We start from the raw sequence: 20,573 nt of genomic DNA on the forward strand, positions 1-20,573 counted from the left end.
CAGCGGGAGAGGTGGCAACTACCAGCTGCCCAACAATGACCACCGCCTTTATAGCCAGCCTACATGGGGCGGGTCTGGCAGCACTGGTCCTGCCCCAGGGCAGGAAGGATTGGCCCGAGGTTCCCCACTGGGTGGAGCCTGAGCTGTCCTGCAGCAGATTCTGGAAGCAAGAGAGCTGCTGATGGCTGAGGCCCTGGCTCAGAGCACACTTAGTGAGACCCCATGCCCGGCAAGGGCGCTGGGGCCCTGGACTTTCCCAGGCTGCAGTCCTAGGGTGGAGGCTTACTCAGCCCTCCTTCCCCAGCCCTGCCCACAGGTGGAGCGGGGTTCCCATGGGGGCATCTTCCTTCATGGGAGCATGGGTGAACCCCAAATGCCGCGACTCCCAGTTCTGAGTGCTGGCCCGCAGCCTTCCGGGAGGGAGTAGGATACAGAGACTTTGTGGGGAGGTGACACTTGAGCTGGGCCTGTATTTTGGGTTTGCTCTGGATGCACAACCCAGCGCGCCTGGACCTGCTGGTCTGCTGCAGGCCTCCTGGAGGCTCTGGGAGCTGGGCGTCCTGGTGGCAAGGGCAGGAGGGTGGGAGGTCGAGGCGCTGAGCTCCCGCTGGGTGCACCAGGCACTTTGGAGCTGTTCAGAGTAAGGAGTTGAGGTCACCTCCTGAACCACTGCTGGTCCCAAACTCCTGGTTTGGGATTTTCCAGAACCTGAAGTAGGGGTGTGGTGGGGGTGGTAGTGGTTGGCTTCAATGCACTGTATTTGTGAATTCTTCAAACACAGCTTCTCCCTACTCCTGCAGGCTTTCAAGTGATTGACGAGGACAGAGTCCCTCCACTGCAAAGTGACTGAAGTTTGGAAACTACGTCCAGAACATCACAGTGTGTATTCAGCTGATCATCCTTCAGGCCTGCAGGTGGACAGCAAGAGCAACAGTAAGATATTAACTACTGTAGATACTCTCCTTTCTTTCCAGTAGACCCACCAAAAGAGAATGGGAGATGAGTACTTGAACATTGGAACCAGTCAGCATGCTAGGGTGAGCTGCCAGTACTTGGAGCTCAGGAGTGGACATGGAGAGCAAAACATGCATTGTAACTAAAGAGGACAGTAAGGCATTTTACTGTGAAAAGGGAAATCATTTAAAAGTGAGCAAGACACCTTAAGGAAATGTCTGTATAGTTATTTTTGTTTATTTGCAAGGCAGAGAGAGCCCTTCCATTTATTGCTCATTCCTCAAATGTCTGCACCAACCAGAGCTGGGTCAGGCTGAAGCCAGGAACTCAGTGTGGGTCTCCCACACAGGTGGCAGGGACTCAAGTACTTGAGCCATCAGCTGCTGCCTCCCAGGGTTCTGTTAGCAGGAAGCCAGAAGCAGAAGCAGGGCTAGGGCTTGAGCCCTGAGAATTCTGACTGGGATGTGGAAGGCTTTACCACTATGCCAAACACATGCTCCAGTAAGCTGTTTCAACACGTTTGCAAATTGTAAGAATGTGGTTTTAAATATATGCTCTTCATCTTAAAAATTTGCATAATCTTATATTCAGTTTCATGATTCAATACTTATTATTAAATACAAGTAACATTTAGATACATGCTTTCCTCACCAATACAAACCTCAGTAATTTTTTCACTTAGAACCTTGAATATTAGCATTCATTCAGACTGAAGTTCACTCATAAGCTGGGAATTCTGACAAAGAGACAGTAGGGAAAAAATCTAGATGTGTATCTGATACCTAATAAGGTTCTGAACCTGATTGACAGAATCTGAGTAACTGTTCAGAGAGTGACTTCATACCTCTCCCCTCTGTAATGAGAAGACTGTGTCCTTTGGCCACTTTCACATGATGTTATGTAAATTTTACCTGAAAAGCCTTTTATAAATTCTGAAGTGCCATACAGAAGCATATATGCATTTCCATATGTGTGAAAAAAGGCAATGTCAAAGGCATAGCTATTCCAGAGAGAAGTTAGGAGGATTAGCTCAGTTTTTAAGTGTGTAAGTACCATTAAATATCAACATATTTGAAATAGATTTATATATAGAGTGTGGAGTTCATGATAGATATTTAATAAATGCACTCTGGATAATAAGCAAATATCAGAAATAATGCCACACCCATCAGTGTTTAAACTCTTCAGACAGCTCCATGCCAGGGAAGTGCAGTGATCCCTGTAAATTAACAAAAATCAATCTGTGTATACCCATGGAAGCCACTGGTTTATATGCAGCCTATATAGAGGTTTTTGTGTTTAGTTAAATTACTTGATTTTTTAATGAATGCTTTCAGACTGATACCTGATGCTGAGTGGCAGACAATTTTTTCTGAAAAGTATGTGGTTGAGAAATATAAATATAAATCAGTTTATAATTTTTGTGTCTGAATATTTTTATGCATTGAGACAGTACCTGCAATAATCAGAAGACTTTTCCTCAAAAAGTTGCTACATTGATGCATCTTCATTTATGTATGTAATGTATGTTTAGGTAAAAGGAAGAGAGAGAGAGAGAGAGAGAGAGATCTATCTTTCATCTGCTGGCTCACTTCCAGATGGCCACAAAAGCTGGGGCTGAGCCAGGCCGAAGCCAGGACCCTGGAAGTCTGCCCCAGTCCCCCATGGGGGTGCAGGAACCCAAACACTTGGGCAATCTTTGCTGCTTTCCCAAGCAAAGAGCTGGACGAGAAGTGAAGGAGGTGAGTCTCAAAGCAGTGCCATAAGGCATGCTGCTGTTGCAGTTGGCAACTTACTCCTTTGTGCCACAACGCTGGCCCTGGATTGATGACATATTGAAGTGCTGCCACTGGCTTTTGGCTAAATAGGATGACTTAACGTGTTTTCCACTCTGTGGAAGAGGAACAAATAAGGCAGTTGGTTGTAAAAGTTGCCCATGGAAACCACAGCCTGAGAAAGATGAATCAACTCACCTTGCATTTTCCACGTTGCATCTACACCACCCTTTTCTGGACAAACATCTGATTGTATGCCCTTGTGATGGAGGTTCTCAGGGTGCTGGAACTTTTTGTAATTTTTTTAAAAATATAGATTAAGAAGAAGGCAAATAAACAAAAAATTACAAACTGCTGCCAATACCAAGAAGAGATTATTGAGCGTAAAAGGTCACCTGTTGGAGCTAGCACTATGGCACATCAGGTTAAAGCCCTGGCCTGAAATACAGGCATCCCATATGAGTGCTGGTAGAGTCCCAGCTGCTCCACTTCCAGTCCAGCCTCCTGCTAATGCACCTGGGAAAACATTATAGGATGGCCCAAGTCCTTGGGCCCTTTTGCTCATGTGGAGACCCAGAAAAAGCTCCTGGCTCCTGGCTTCTGATCAGCTCACTCTCTACCTCTCCATATAACTTTTTCAAATGAATAAAATATTTTTTTTAAAAAAGGTATCCTGCCATACTTCTTTCTTCCCTGTTAATTCCTAGGAATTAAAAATTGTTACAGGGCCAGCACTGTGGCAAAATGGGTTATAGCAACACCTGCAGCACTAGCATCCTCTATGGGCACCATTGCATGTTCTACTTCTGATGCAGGTCTCTGAAAACATACTGGGAAAACAGTAGAATATGGTAGAAATCCTTGAGTCTTGCACCCAAGCGAGAGACCTCGATGAAATTTCCCTGACCCCTGGCTTTTTTTTTTTAAAGATTTGTTTATTTATTTGAAAGAGTTACAAACACCCACCCACACACACACACACACACAGAGAGAGAGAGAGAGAGAGAGGTCTTCCATCTGATGGTTTACTCCCCAGCTGGTTGCAATGGCTGGAGCTGCGCTGATCTGAAGCCAGGAGCTAAAAGCTTCAAGTTCTCCCATGCATGTGCATGGGCCCAAGCACTTGGGACATTTTCTACTGCTTTCTCAGGACATAGCCAGGAGCTAGATCAGAAGTGGAGCAGCAAGGACTCAAACCAGTGCCCATATGGGATGCCCATAATGTTTTCTTTAATTGGAGAAATGTTCCTTTGATAGAATGAGCGTATGACCCCACAATATTCTCTACTTACTCATAATAGGGTCTGAAATGTAAAAGTCATGATTAATTTCTTAGAAGAAAATTTACATACCCAGAAGCAAAGAGTGAAAATTAACCTTTTGTTTTTCTCATGAATGAATCAGAGTTTCAAAACTAATACTTAACTTGTATTTTAGAGGAGTTAATGACTTAACCATCTCTTCTATTAGAAATACTACGTTGTGGCCAGTGCTGTGGCACAGCAGGTTAAAGCACTGGTCTCAAGTGCCAGCATCCCATATGGGCTCCGGTTCTAGTCCCAGCTGCTCCTCTTCTGATCCAGCTCTCTGCTATGGCCTGGGAAAGCAATAGATGGCCCACATCTTTGGGCTGTTCTGAAGCTCTTAGCATAGTGAACATATATTAGATTCTCATTATTGAAATCTTTAGAAATGTCAGAAAGCATGTAACTTTCTTTAATGATCTGAAACAGAGATGAGATCCATAAGGGCAGAACTGCTCAGCAGCCACACTGCAGGAATATGTATCTTTCTGACGATATCTTCATCTGCTTCTTGCAGTTGCAGCTAGTCTATGAGCTCTTGGTCTGTTTTCTGCCCTTGGGAGGGCCTAGGGTGCTCTATATTGTCTGTAAGGATTCAAAATTTGTTGTATATTAGTGTCTAATCATAAAATTTCCAAAGTGACAAGCTGGATGTAATAAACTATTCCAGACTGCAAAAAAAAAAAAAACCACAAAAAACAAGAAAATACAAACATGGTGTACTGTCTATAAAGTACAGCGGTAGATCTGTATTATAGAGATACACATCTCTACACAATTCTCTGTTTCTTTCCCTCTGAAAGTCTACATTCAGCTCTCGATGGTGTGATTACTTAGGAATAGATTTCATATACTTACTTTCATAATCAGTGAACTCGGAATTATTAGTGTAGTATTGAGGATTGTACTGACTAAAACACTATGTTTATTCCATGTTAAATAACATCATCGTATCTTTGGATTCCATTTGTCCTGCTACTGATGTATTCACAGGAGGGGGAGGTGGGAGGAAAACCCAAGATCCATCAGGGTGGAGGAGGAATGTCAGAGGCTGTGGTTCTATTGTACTGCAGCTTGGGTTCTGGAAGAACACATTAATGCACCCAGATGGTTTGAAGCTAACTGAAGGGCTATGTTCTGTACAATTGTCTGTGGTGCTGCATTTTCATTTATGTAAAATTTATTTTCTTCAAGTAATATATTAATTTGGATGAAAATGAAGATGTTAAGGAATTTTCAGAATGGGTCTGTTTAACCCTCATTGGCTTTGTTTTTAGGCACTTAACTCAGAAAAGAAAAGATAGAAAAATACGTTTTGGGTTCTCTTCATCTGTACCACGGCACTCTTTGGTTAAGATTTGTCATTTTGTCATATTTGATTCTCTAGACTCCCTGAAAAATCCCCTACTTCATTAGATGGAGTCCGTGTCTCACCATGGCAGTGAAATGTTCCAGCTTTGCATTTAGCTAGGCCGTGGACACATGCCATGGCACTTGCCAGCCAATTGTGTCAGGGGCATCATCTGAATCAGAATTACTTGCATGAAAACAAGGAGTTGCAGATTCTTCCAGTGAAAGTGGAGAGGAGCAAGAGCTGCAGAACATTGCCAGGGTTGAATGTGCCATGGGATGCCATGTGGTGGCTGGTGTCTGGGGTGCTGGTTCTGCAGAAGATAGGGCTTATGGGGGCTGGTGCTGTGGTATAGCAGGTGAGGCTGCCTCCTGCAGTGCCAGCATCCCATATGGTCACCGGTTGGAGTCCAGCCTGCTCCACTTCCAATCCAGGTGTGCTGTGGCCTGAGAAAGCAGTAGAAAATGGCCCATGTCCTTGGACCCCTGAACCCACATGGGAGACCTGGAAGAAGCTCCTAGCTCCTGGCTTTGGATCAGCTCTGCTCTGGCCATTGCATCCAATTGGGGAGTAAACCAGCAGATGGACGATTCTCTCTCTCTCTCTCTCTCTCTCTCTCTCTGCCTCTCCTCTCTCTGTAATTCTGACTTTCAAATAAATAAATCTTTTTTTTTAAAAAAAGCTTATGCTTAAGGGTAGTGTTCATGGAAAATGTGTGGGACATTTTTCAGCAAGATTTTAGATGAATTTTCCAACCCCTGAACCTCCTAGAGATTGGAATAGACTTCTAATGCGTAACTTCCACTTATGCTTAATTAGGTTTTTGTTTTGAATTGTTTTTGATGAAATAGCAAGGAATTCTGAGTTATAGACTTCCTATTTCAGAGACAGAAGAACACTGATGCCTGCATTATAATTAAATAATGCCTATCACCCTTTCTTAAGCAACAAATGATCACAGATTCTCTCTTTGCTGCTAAGTAATGAGCATGGTGATTCTTCCCACCGTAACCACCTTCCCACCTACACTCCCTCCCCTCTTCCTCCTTCCTCTCCTATTGACATGGAATGCCTTACATAGCTAGGCTGAACTTTTAATCCACTTGGCCCTAGGTGTTCATACACTTCAACTGTGTGTAATTATTCATATTCCCTTTTTATGACCAAGCTTATGTCAGAACGACAAATTATATATTCACCTAATACTGAGAGTCATCAAATTGATTTCTATTTTCTTCTCTCTTAGGCAGTTCTTGAGGGGCAGAAATATTTATTTTGTATATCATGTATTTATTCAACTAAAAGACTGACTGTCAAGATGCTGAGTTTTAGTGTCAAAGCAAATATGTTTCTAGACCCCATGAAGTTTACAGTCTGGCAAGAAAGAGCCATCTACCCAAAGAATATTGTTTAACATAGTAAATGCTGGGGTGAAGTCAGTGGATAAAGATGGAAGCATTCTTAATCTAGCACTAGCTCTAATCCCATGATCTCTAATTGAGAGAAGTAATCAGAAACACCGAACTCCATGTTACCCAGTTATCTCTTTGAATTTCTGATTAAAAAATAAAACATATCAAACAACACACAAATACCTAGGAGTGCATAATATTTATATACTATCTTGATATTAAAAATAAGAACAAATAACCATGAAAAATAGCAACTTTGAATCTCCTTTGTTTTCTAGACAAGTTATAATCCTATGTGGTTCTTTACAGTACATTATTACCATAAATTACAGTACATCATTACAGTAAATTATTACAGTAAATAATTACAGTAAATTATTTTTGTAGGTACTCTTCATCTCTCTCACATTTTTCCATTTGATAAATCAGATTTTAAAAACTGAGACACAAGACAAAAGAAATATCTTTAAGCTAGTATTATATATTGATTGACATTCTAAAAAACAGTTATTTATTTATTTGAAAGTCACAGTTACACAGAGAGGAAGGGGAGAGAGAGAGAGAGAGAGAAGCATCTTCCATCTTTTGGTTCACTCACCAATTGGTCACAATGGCTGGAGCTGTACAGCTCCAATGCCAGCAGTCAGGAGCTTCTTCTGGGTCTCCCACACAGATGCAGCTGCCCAAGGACTTCGGCCATCTTCCACCGCTTTCCCTGGCCATAGCAGAGAGTTGGATCGAAAGCAGAGTAGCCGGGTTCAACCTCCACCCATATGGAATGTCAATGCTTTACATGCTATGCCACAGTGCTGGCCCCTTGATTGGCCTTTAACTTAGACTTTTTTATGATATTAAAAAACACCATGCTTTTCTAAGCTCTTTCCATTCAGTTTCTATTTTGTAAACTCCAGATAATACTGTCCCCAGAATTAATCTAAGGTATAAATGCTATGATATAAGGCATTTAAACCCTTAACCTGTCTCTTTGAATACGCAGCTATGTTAGCTCTGTGTCCATTCTTCTGTCTCTGTACTAGATGAATAAAAAGACAGTTTAAAATGATTTGAAAAGAACTATAAGGGGTCGGTGCTGTGCTGCTGCTGCCAATTGGGGAGTGAACCAGCAGATGGTAAACCTCTCTCTCTCTCTCTGTCTCTGCCTCTCCTTCTCTGTAACTCTGACTTCCAAATAAATCAATAAATCTTAAAAGAACTATAAACATCAATAAAACACAAATGAAAATTGTATTCTCAAAACTGGATATTAAACCATGCCTTCTACACCTCTGTTAAAAGCTACATTCTATCATAGTCATTTATGATTTCTAGGGCCAAAGTAGTAAATAAGATTTTTCTGGAAGAGACAGAGGTTATGAGGGAGCCAGGATTTGGGGTCAGTTAGCAGCAGTGAGTGTCACTCTTTCAGATTTGATTCAGGAAAGGAAGAAAGCAACTGATCCCTGAGATTTTGGTGGGGGGAAGGAAAGGAAGGAGGGACTGAATAAAAGCAAAGGCCCTCTGGTTGTGGGCACCCACCCCTGACTACAGCCTTTGGGAGGGCCAGCTGGTGTCTCTATGGATGATGTGGCCTGTACTCCATTTCCCAGAGTTCCCAGGAGCTCAGATGTATTATGCCTTCTGAATGCCTGTGCACATGTGCATGCTGCTGCCATTCCCTGGGGCCTGAGTTGGAACAGAGGGAGTTCATTCCCTGATCAGGGTCAGCCCTGGGGGCTGTGCTTCTCCTTCTCTGGCATTTACTGCATCTCCTGCTCTGCACGTGCGATCCCAGGGAGTTTCCAAGTGCTCACCCCGAGCCTGCCTCCTGCTGCATCTTCCCTCTTCATCATTCACCTGTGGGTCCCACTTACCAGGGAGTCTCTTCCCGCCACTCCCCGAATCGCTCCCCGTGTGTCCAGAAGAAAGGGTACCTCCTCCAGGGACTTTCTGCTGCAGGTTTGGCATGCAGGAAGGGGCAGGACATGTGTGGGAGAAGGGTGGGTGCCAGGGAGCCATAGATCATGGCAGCTTCCCCCGAGGTCAGGACTGGGACCCGGGCTGTTCTGTCTCCCACCTCCACTTCCCAGGCTCCCAGTGCCTGGAATCTCTCCTGCAGGACCTCACCCAAACTGTCCCTAATGCACTTTATTTAGTGGTTACAGGAGAGAGGGGGCAGCATTCTGGGAACATGCACACGCAGGGAAGGAAGGCAGAAAGACTCCAGCTCTCCACAGTTAAATAAGCTGGGTTCCCACTGTGGGTGGTCTCAGAATGCAGTCTGGCCAGGCCTCTTGATGTTTACTGGACTGGTTCCTGCAGGGTGGGTCTGGGTGGCCTTCAGCAGGGAGCCTGGGGCAGCAGAGGGGTGGGCAGGAGGATCTGACTAGGTTCTGCCCCACTGCTCTCATCCTGCACCTCATCTTCCTGGTGGGGAGCAGTGTGAAGTGTGCATTGATCCCTCTCAAGTATTAATTATCAGACTTTTCCAATGTGGAATTTGAAGCTGTTCCAGAAACCTGGGGTGGGAAAACTCCCTTCTTTCAAACAGGCACAGAGACAGTGGAGGATCCAAGGAGTTTCTATTAATGGCCCTAGGCTCAGCTGGAATGATTTCCTGAGAATTGTGCATCAAATTCAAGTTTCTTAGCTGTTACAGCATTGGTGGGTTTAAATGGCAGCCTTCATGACTTAGGTCCACATTTCCAATGGTCAGTGGGTCCAGTATGTTTGTAAAAGAGATGCCGGGGACAGATTTATTAGGATAGATTTATGACTGGAGTTTACAGAAGCAGAACTTAGGACATCTTCCCTCCCTAGATAAGATTTCAGTGGGCAGCTGTTTCACTCGTTAATTGTGAGCATCCACTTTTAAAGGTTTGTGTTGGATGTGGTCCACTTCTCTTTCTTTGATGATTTATTTGGCTGCTTTTCATTTTCTGTCTTCAGCTATTTCTTCTCCTGTTAGCAAGGCTGTCAACTGTTTTGACCTGACGCTGATCCCTTTGCAAAGTGAGAAGGGAACTAAAATTAATGCAAGTCTACTGTGTTGTCAATAACTGGAGCTACTTTTTTAAAGATTTATTTATTCATTTGAAAGAGTTACACAGAGAGAGGAGAGAGAGAGAAAGAGAGAGAGACGTCTTCTGTCCAATGGTTCACTCCCCAATTGGCAGCAACAGCTGGAGCTGTGCCAGTCTGAAGCCAGGAGCTTCTTCTGGGATGAAGCTGTTTTTTAAAATAATTATTTATTTATTTGAAAGGCAGAGTTACAGAGTGGTAGAAACAGAAATCAATGGTTGGAGCTGTTTGGATCCACAACCAGAAGCCAGGAGCTTTGTCCAGGTCTCATAGGTGGGTGCAGGAGATGAGGGATTTGGGCCATCTTCTACTGTTTTCCCAGGCCACAGCAGAGAGCTGGATGGGAAGTGCAGCAGCCAGGATCCCAACCGGCACCCATATAGGATGCTGACACTGCAGGCAGTAGCTTTACCCACTATGCAACAGTGTTGCCCACTAACTGGAGCCCTTTTAATCTGAGTTTGCATAAAGTGGAGAATTACAACATCATAAATACAGATAAGTAACATCTTTTTCTCTGCCCAGTACTTTACAGTTACCCAGTGATCCACTGAGAATCTTACATTCCACACTGTGTAAATAAGAAGGTCAGTTACTTATCTTATTTTGGGTTCTGTGGTTAAACCCATGACATTTTTAAAATGGGAGGATATTAGTTCTACAATTTCATAAAGACTGCTCTGTGGAAGCATCAATAGAAGTTATAACTGTGAGAGTGGTAAGAAAGAAGAGGGGAAGAAATAAGTGCCCCTTACTCCACTCAGAGATGTCCACAAATGGAGTAGAAGATGTGCCCTTGAAAACTATGGCTGACTTTCTGGGACAAACTGTGTTTGAGTGCTTCACATGTTCTTATAGAAAGGTGTTGCCACCAGGTTATTAGTATATTTATTTAGTTAGTTTTTAAAGATTTATTTATTTATTTGAAAATCAGAGCTACACAGAGAGAGAAGGAGAGACAGAGAGAGAGAGAGAGAGAGAGAGAGAGAGAGATATGTCTTCCATCAGGTTCATTTCCCCAGATAATACTACATCATTGTGAACTTTGCTCAGTTCCTGACCTATACCTTTCCTTTAACCTAGTACTTTGCCATGTAGTAGCCCATGAAAACTGCAGACTGCATAAATGAATGAATATTTGGAGGGTTGTGATTTCTTAGAGGAACATCATGAGACAGAAGGAATAAAACAAAACAAAAGTATCCTCCGTATATAGAAGATATACTGTTTTTGCAAGCTATAGAGAAGAGGAAGAAGAAGGAAAGTAGTGAGACTGGAAAGGTTGTGGCAAAGGTAATAGGCACTAGTCAAGAATTCAACAAGCCCATTAGGAAAGTATTTTTTTTATTTTTTTTATTTTCTTTTTTTTATCTTTTATTTAATGAATATAAATTTCCAAAGTACGACTCATGGGTTACAATGGCTTTCCCCCCCATACCGTCCCTCCCACCCACAACCCTCCCCTTTCCCACTCCCTCTCCCCTTCCATTCACATCAAGATTCATTTTTGATTATCTTAATATACAGAAGATCAGCTTAGTATACCTTAAGTAAGGATTTCAACAGTTTGTTCCCACACAGAAACATAAAGTGAAAAATAATAGATGATTTTTTTTTTAAATGATGATGAAATCAGATCAGACCTATTGTCATGTTTAATCCCAGTGAGAGTCAAGTTGGGAATTGATAATTTCTTTTTTTTTTTTTTTTACAGAAGATCAGTTTAGTGTACATTAAGTAAAGATTTCAATCGTTTGCACCCCCATAGAAACACAAAGTGAAATATACTGTTTGAGTAGTCGTTATAGCATTAAGCCTCAGTGTACAGCACATTAAGGACAGAGATCCTACATGAGGAGTAAGTGCACAGTGACTCCTGTTGTTGACTTTACAAATTGACACTCCTGTTTATGGCATCAGTAATCTCCCTATGCACCAGTCATGAGTTTCCAAGGTTATGGAAGCCCCTTGAGTTCTCCGACTCTTATCTTGTTTAGACAAGGTCATAGTCAAAGTGGAGGTTCTCTCCTCCCTTCAGAGAAAGGCACCTCCCTCTTTGAAGACCTGTTCTTTCCACTGGGATCTCACTCACAGAGATCTTTTTGCCAGAGTGTCTTGGCTTTCCATGCCTGAAATACTCTCATGGGCTTTTCAGCCAGATGGGAGTGCCTTTAGGGCTGATTCTGAGGCCAGAGTGCTATTTAGGACATCGCCATTCTATGAGTCTGCTGAGTATCTCACTTCCCATGTTAGATCACTCTCCCCTTTATTTATTCTATCGGTTAGTGTTAGCAGATACTAGACTTGTTTATGTGCTCCCTTTGACTCTTAGTCCTTTCATTATGATCAATTGTGAACTGAAATTGATCACTTGGAATAGTGAGATGGCATTGGCACATGCCACCTTGATGGGATTGAATTGGAATCCCCTGGTATGTTTCCAACTCTACCAATTGGGGCAAGTCAGCCCGAGCATGCCCCAAATTATACATCTCTTCCCTCTCTTATTCCCACTTTTATGTTTAACAGGGATCACATTTCAGTTAATTTTCAACACTTAAGAATAACTGTGTGATAATTACAGAATTAAACCAGTCATATTAAGTAGAACAGACAAAAAAAAATACTATGAGGGATAATGTATTAAGTTGTCCATTAGCAGTCAGGGCTATGCTGATCAAGTCACCATTTCTCATAGTGTCCATTTCACTTCAGGAGGTTTCCTTTTTGGTGTTCAGTCAGTTGTCACTGATCAGGGAGAACATATGGTATTTGTCCCTTTGGGACTGGCTTACTTCACTCAGCATGATGTGTTCCAGATTCCTCCATTTTGTTGCAAATGACTGGATTTCGTTGTTTCTTACTGCGGTATAGTATTCTAAAGAATACATATCCCATAATTTCTTTATCCAGTCTACCATTGATGGGCATTTAGGTTGGTTCCAGGTCTTGGCTATTGTGAATTGTGCTGCAATAAACATTAGGGTGCAGACCGCTTTTTTGTTTATCAATTTAAACTCCTTTGGGTAAATTCCAAGGAGTGGGATGGCTGGGTCGAACGGTTTCTGAGGAATCTCCAGACTGATTTCCATAGTGGCTTGACCAGTTTGCATTCCCACCAACAGTGGGTTAGTGTCCCTTTTTCCCCACATCCTCGCCAGCATCTGTTGTTGGTAGATTTCTGTATGTGAGCCATTCTAACCGGGGTGAGGTGAAACCTCATTGTGCTTTTGATTTGCATTTCCCTGATTGCTAGTGACCTTGAACATTTTTTCATGTGCCTGTTGGCCATTTGGATTTCCTCTTTTGAAAAATGTCTATTGAGGTTCTTGGCCCATCTCTTAAGTGGGTTGTTGGTTTTGTTTTTGTGGAGTTTCTTGATCTCTTTGTAGATTCTGGTTATTAACCCTTTATCTGTTGCATAGTTTGCAAATATTTTTTCCCATTCTGTCGGTTGTCTCTTCACTCTCCTGACTGTTTCTTTTGCAGTACAGAAACTTCTCAATTTGATGCAATCCCAATAGTTGATTTTGGCTTTGACTGTCTGTGCCTCCCGGGTCTTTTCCAGAAATTCTTTGCCTGTGCCAATATCTTGAAGGGTTTCTCCAATGTTCTCTAATAACTTAATGGTGTCAGGACGTAGATTTAGGTCTTTAATCCACGTTGAGTGGATTTTTGTGTAAGGTGTAAGGTAGGGGTCTTGCTTCATGCTTCTGCACGTGGAAATCCAGTTTTCCCAGCACCATTTATTGAATAGACTGTCCTTGCTCCAGGAATTAGTTTTAGATCCTTGATCAAATATAAGTTGGCTGTAGGTGTTTGGATTGATTTCTGGTGTTTCAATTCTGTTCCATTGGTCTATCCATCTGTTTCTGTACCAGTACCATGCTGTTTTGATTACAACTGCCCTGTAGTATGTCCTGAAGTCTGGTATTGTGATGCCTCCGGCTTTGTTTTTGTTGTACAAGATTGCTTTAGCTATTCGAGGTCTCTTGTGCCTCCATATGAATTTCAGCATCATTTTTTCTAGATCTGCGAAGAATGTCTTTGGTATCTTGATTGGGATTGCATTGAATGTATAAATTGCTTTTGGGAGAATGGACATTTTGATGATGTTGATTCTTCCAATCCATGAGCATGGAAGATTTTTCCATTTTTTGGTATCCTCTTCTATTTCTTTCTTTAAGGTTTTGTAATTTTCATCGTAGAGATCTTTAACGTCCTTGGTTAAGTTTATTCCAAGGTATTTGATTGTTTTTGTAGCTATTGTGAATGGGATTGATCTTAGCAGTCCTTTCTCAGTCATGGCATTACTTGTGTATACAAAGGCTGTTGATTTTTGTGCATTGATTTTATATCCTGCCACTTTGCCAAACTCCTCTATGAGTTCCAATAGTCTCTTAGTAGAGTTCTTTGGATCCTTTAAGTACAGAATCATGTCGTCTGCAAAGAGGGATAGTTTGACTTCTTCCTTCTTGATTTGTATTCCTTTGATTTCTTTTTCTTGTCTGATGGCTCTGGCTAAAACTTCCAGAACTATGTTAAATAGCAGTGGTGAGAGTGGGCATCCCTGCCTGGTGCCAGATTTCAGTGGAAATGCTTCCAACTTTTCCCCATTCAATAGGATGCTGGCTGTGGGTTTTTTATAAATTGCTTTGATTATATTGAGGAATGTTCCTTCTATACCCAATTTGCTTAGAGTTTTCATCATGAAAGGGTGTTGAATTTTATCAAATGCTTTCTCTGCATCAATTGAGATAACCATATGGTTTTTCTTCTGCAGTCTGTTAATGTGGTGAATCACATTGATTGATTTGCGAATGTTGAACCATCCCTGCATACCAGGGATGAATCCCACTTGGTCTGGGTGGATGATTTTCCTGATGTGTTGTTGTATTCTATTGGCCAGAATTTTATTGAGGATTTTTGCATCTATGTTCATCAGGGATATTGGTCTGTAATTCTCTTTCAGTGCTGCATCTTTCTCTGCCTTAGGGATTAAGGTGATGCTGGCTTCATAGAAAGAATTTGGGAGGATTCCCTCTTCTTCGATTGTTCTGAATAGTTTGAGAAGAAATGGGATTAGTTCTTCTTTAAATGTCTGGTAGAATTCAGCAGTGAATCCATCTGGTCCTGGGCTTTTCTTTGTTGGGAGGGCCTTTATTACTGTTTCAATTTCTGTTTCAGTTATGGGTCTATTTAGGTTTTCGATGTCTTCATGGTTCAATTTTGGTAGATTGCATGTGTCCAGGAATCTATCCATTTCTGATAGGTTTTCCTGTTTGCTGGCATACAGGTCCTTGTAGTAATTTCTGATGATTCTTTTTTATTTCTGTGGTGTCTGTTGTTACGTTTCCTTTTTCATCTCTGATTTTATTGATTTGGGTCTTTTCTCTTCTTTTTTTTAGTTAGTTGGGCCAATGGGGTGTCAATTTTGTTTATTTTTTCAAAAAACCAGCTTCTCGCTTGGCTGATTTTTTGTAATGTTTTTTTGGATTCAATCCTGTTAATTTCTTCTCTGGTTTTAATTATTTCTCTTCTCCTTCTAGATTTGGGTTTGGTTTGCTGCAGTTTTTCTAGGTCCTTGAGGTGCGCTGAAAGCTCATTTATTTGGTACCTTTCCAATTTCTTGATGTAGGCACCTATTGCTATAAATTTGCCTCTCAATACTGCTTTTGCTGTATCCCATAAGTTTTGATATGTTGTGTTGTTGTCTTCATTTACTTCCAGAAAGTTTTTGATTTCTCTTTTGATTTCTTGAATGACCCAGTGTTCATTCAGGAGCATGTTGTTCAGTCTCCATGTGTTTGCATACTTTCTGGGGTTTCCTGAGTTGCTAATTTCCAGCTTCATCCCACTGTGGTCTGAGAAGCTGCATGGTATGATTCTAATTCTTTTAAATTTGCTGAGACTTGCTTTATGGCCTAGTATGTGATCAATCTTAGAGAAGGTTCCATGCGCTGCTGAGAAGAATGTGAAGTCTGTAGATGTAGGGTTGAAAGTTCTGTAGATATCTGTTAGATCCATTTGGACAATAGTGTCAATTAAATCTGCTGTTTCCTTGTTGATCTTCTGTCCAGATGATCTGTCTATTTCTGAGAGTGGAGTATTGAAGTCCCCCAGTACTATTGTATTGGAATCTAAATCTCCCTTTAAGTCCCTTAACATATCTTTTAAATAGACCGGTGCCCTGTAATTAGGTGCATATACATTTATAATAGTTACATCTTCCTGTTGAATTGAACCCTTAATCATTATATAGTGTCCCTCTTTGTCTCTCTTAACAGTTTTTGTATTAAAGTTTATTTTGTCTGATATTAATATGGCTACACCTGCTTTTTTTTTGGTTTCTGTTGGCATGGAATATCTTTTTCCAACCTTTCACTTTCAGTCTGCATGCCTCTTTGTTAGAGAGATGTGTTTCTTGTAGGCAACAAATAGTTGGGTTGTGTTCTGTGAGCCAGTCAGCCAAACGGTGTCTTTTAACTGAAGAATTCAGACCGTTAATGTTCAATGTGACAATTGATACGTAGTGACTTTGCCCTGCCATTTTCCCGGAAATATTTTCTAGTATATGCTTTGAGCTTCCCATGCTCTTTTACTGGTAGGTGTTCTTCCTTTCCCTTCTTTCATATTGATGGCCGTGTTTCTGTGTTTCTGAGTGTAGCACATCTTTAAGTATCTTTTGCAGGGCCGGACGAGTGGCCACAAAGTCTTTCAATTTCTGTTTGCTATGAAAGGTCTTTATTTCACCTTCATTCACAAATGAGAGCTTGGCAGGATATAATATTCTGGGCTGGCAATTTTTCTCTCTTAGCACCTATGCTATGTCTCGCCATTCCCTCCTAGCTTGTAGGGTTTCTGATGAGAAGTCAGCTGTGAGTCTGATTGGAGATCCTCTGAGAGTAATCTGACGTTTCTCTCTTGCACATTTTAGGATCTTTTCTTTATGTTTCACTGTGGTAAGTTTAATTACCACGTGTCGTGGTGAGGATCTCTTTTGGTCATGTTTATTGGGGGTTCTATGAGCTTCCTATACTAGGATATCTCTGTCCTTCTCCAAACCTGGAAAGTTCTCTGCTAGTATCTCACTAAAAAGGCCTTCCAATCCTTTCTCTCTCTCCATGCCTTCAGGAACTCCTAGAACTCGAATGTTGTTTTTTTTAATAGTATCCTGTAGATTCCCAACAATATTTTTTAGGTTTCTAATTTCCTCTTCTTTTCTTTGGTTTGACTGTATGTTTTCCTGTGCTCTATCTTCTAAGTCCGATATTCTCTCTTCTGCTTCACCCATTCTGTTTTTAAGGCTTTCTAATGTGTTTGTCATTTGATCTATTGAGCTCTTCATTTCATTTTGATTTCTCTTGACTATTACACTTTCCTGTTCTACTAGTTTCTGAGTTTCATTTTGACTCTTCCTTAAAATTTCATTTTCACGAGAGAGATTTTCAATCTTGTCCATTAAGGATTTCTGTAGTTCAAGGATTTGCTTTTGAAAACTTCTAAATGTTCTTATCATAAATTTTTTGAAATCCGTATCTTGCATTTCTTCTATCTCATCATCTTCATACTCTTGGCTTGGGGTGTTTTGCTTATTTGGAGGCATCATAGTGTCATCGTTGATCTTGCTCCCTCTATTTCTGTGTTTGTTACTCGGCATAGTTAATTCTTCTTGTGTCACTGTGCGTTTTTTTTCTTTTTTTTTTTTTTTTATACTGTGTCCGTGTTAAGTGGACTGCCTGCTGTTGGAGGAGCCTTGGAGGCTTGAGATGGGTGCGGCCTGAGAGCTCTGCCTGGTTCTTCCTGGTTAAGGGTGTGCAAAGGTGACACCCTCAGGTTATGCGTGGTAAATCTCTCTCTTTTTATTTATTTATTTATTTTATTTATTCAGGGGGTAAGTAACACCGCAGGGCAGGGCTGTGCAGAATTGATGGTATTTAGCTTCCAGTCTTTGGCTCCTCTGGACTCCCACTGGGTTGGCTAGGCTACTGAATTGTAGTGACTCAGTTCCTTAACTCTCCCCCATTGATATGTAAATCCAAAGAGGAGGCCTGCTCTTTGTCTCTTGGGAATTCTTCAAGCCTTGCAGCCTTGTAACCTTTGCAAGGTTAGGGGGAAGAGAAACCCCAAAGCTTTTTTTTTTCCTTCTTTCCGGTAGTGAGTTTGCTGCACTTTCCGGCCCCCCTCTAGATTCTGACCCCCGTTTCCCCACCAATGTCTCGGGTTATTGAGCTCACCTCCCCTTCCAGCGCCGATGTGTGGACTCGGAGCCCTGAGCGTCCCAAGTCTCCCCGCTGTTGTCTGTGTGGCATGCACTCCCCTTGGAGCACTGTCGCGCAGACCCTGGGGCTTCTGCGTCTGGGTCCCGCGACTTGGCTTCCGCGCGGTGGGCGACCTTGTTCTCCCAGTAGGTCCTCCGATTCACGCCTGCTCCATCCAGAAGGGTTTCCCCTGTATCTTTGTGGGGAATCAAGGCAGGACTGCCTGTTGCTCAGCCACCTACACCCACACCTGAGCAGTTTCTGGACCACTTCCCGCTTGCGAGGTCTCAGGCTTCCTCTTCTCCCATTAGGAAAGTATTAAGGATTCTTTACTTCCATGTAGACTCTGCCCTCTAATGGTGAACAGGGTCCTCTAAACCCACTTGTTGCACAAATGAAAACCCAAGCATTGTCTTCTCCCACAGATGGAGTCTGCTATTGGTTTTGATTTACATTTCCCTAATGGCTAGTGATATTGGGCATGTTCATCTATGTCTTGACAATTGAGATTTCTTCTTCTGAGAAACATCTATTCTGATCATTGCCCATTTCTTACGTGTACATTTTGCTTCTTGTTTGGAGTTTTTCCAGTTCTATATATGTATGTTCTGGCTATCAATCTTTTGTCATAGTCAGAGTTTTCAATGTTTCCTGCCATTCCGTCCATTGTATCTTCACTCTGTTGATTACTTTGTTGTGAAGATGTATCTTAATTTGATATGCTCAAATTTGTATATTTTATTTTTGTTACTTGTGCTTTTGGAATCTTATGCAAACTGTTGTCTCTGCTAATGTTTTACAGTTTCTCATATGTTTACTTAGGTTTTGGGTTTTTTTTTAACATACATAATTTTATTACAAAATTTTTTTTAAAAAAACAACACAGAATGCAACATCCTAACAAAAAATCCAAATTTACAAATGATACTAATTCCTACAACTTTGCTGCGCTACCATACACAAGTCAAGAAATTAAAGAAACCATTAAATATTTAGGAACATTCAACATCAGAAGCTTTAAAATCTAACTGTATGTAGTAGCCCCTCAAAAAGCTACAACCTGCATTTTTTAAAAAAAGTATTTTCTCTACAAAGAATCTTATCAGCTATACAAAAATCTGTACAGTTTTTTTATACTGAAGCTAATATTGAGCTGCACTTGAGTTCACATTCTTAGCAAAACAACTGCCTGAGCACACACGCACACTCCACACTCATCATTACAGGATAGCCATTTATTCTTCATCTTCATCCTCTTCCTCATCATCTTCATCTTCTTCTTCTTCCTCTTCTTCCTCCACATCTTCAGGTTCATTCTTCTTGTTTGAGCCTGTGGGCCTACCAGGGCCCTTCTTTCCCGCTTCACTTTTGCCCTTGGCACGGTATGCAGCAATATCCTTTTCATATTTCTCCTTTAGCTTAGCTGCTTTCTGTTCATATGGTTGTTTATCTTTGGCTGAGTGTTCAGACCGCATCTCACCCAATTTTTTTGCAGTGTCCCCAATGGACAGGCCAGGGTGTTCACTTTTGATCTTTGGGCGATGTTCAGAGCAAAAGAGAAAGAAGGCAGATGGTGGTCTTTTAGGAGCATTGGGATCCTTTTTCTTTCCCTTCTTATCACCCTTGGGAGGAACGTAATTTTTCATCTCCCTGTCATAACGAGCTTTTTCACTTTTTGCCATATCTTCAAACTTGGACTTTTCCTTTGCAGACATGGTCTTCCATCTCTCCGAGCATTTCTTAGAGAATTCTGCGAAATTGACCGAAGAGTCAGGGTGTTTCTTCTTGTGCTCTTCCCGGCACGTCTGCACAAAGAAGGCATAGGAGGACATTTTGCCCCTTGGCTTGTTGGGGTCTCCTTTACCCATGACGACGGAACGGCGGCCACCTGGTGTGAGTTGTTCCTCAGACTCCCGCAGAGCGGCCAGATCCGACGGCATTGCTTCCTTCCCTCAGCTCCGGCATGAACTCAGGATGTGAGGGCGATCTGGCTGCGACATCTGTCACCCCATTGATCGCCAGGGTTGATTCGGCTGATCTGGCTGGCTAGGCGGGTGTCCCCTTCCTCCCTCACCACTCCATGTGCGTCCCTCCTGAAGCTGCGTGCTGGGTCGAAGAGGACGACCTTCCCCGCTAGAGGAGGACCGGTCTTCAGTCAAGGGTATACGAGTAGCTGCGCTCCCCTGCTAGAACCTCAAAACAAGCTCTCAAGGTTTTGGTTTTATATTTAGACTTTTAATTAACCTTGAGTTGCTTTTACATAGTGTATGAGGTGTTGGGGTATCTTTTCAGGATTCTACATATGGATAATCACTTTCCTTTAAACCATTTGCTAAGGGGATTCTTCTTTCTCCTGTTTGTTTTCTTTCCTTTATTAAATAGGGGTTGGCTGTAGAAAAGTCAGTTTATTTCAGCTGCCTATTTTTTCCATTGAACTA

General features: G+C 41.9%; 1 pseudogene; it reads right to left on the reverse strand.

Moving 5' to 3' along the window:
* Nucleotides 1-19,304: 19,304 nt before the first annotated feature.
* LOC138846673 (high mobility group protein B2 pseudogene) lies at nt 19,305-20,307 on the reverse strand (annotated as a pseudogene).
* Between the last annotated feature and the right edge of the window lie 266 nt (nt 20,308-20,573).

Source organism: Oryctolagus cuniculus, chromosome 18 (assembly GCF_964237555.1).
Source record: "Oryctolagus cuniculus chromosome 18, mOryCun1.1, whole genome shotgun sequence".
Taxonomy (NCBI): domain Eukaryota; kingdom Metazoa; phylum Chordata; class Mammalia; order Lagomorpha; family Leporidae; genus Oryctolagus; species Oryctolagus cuniculus.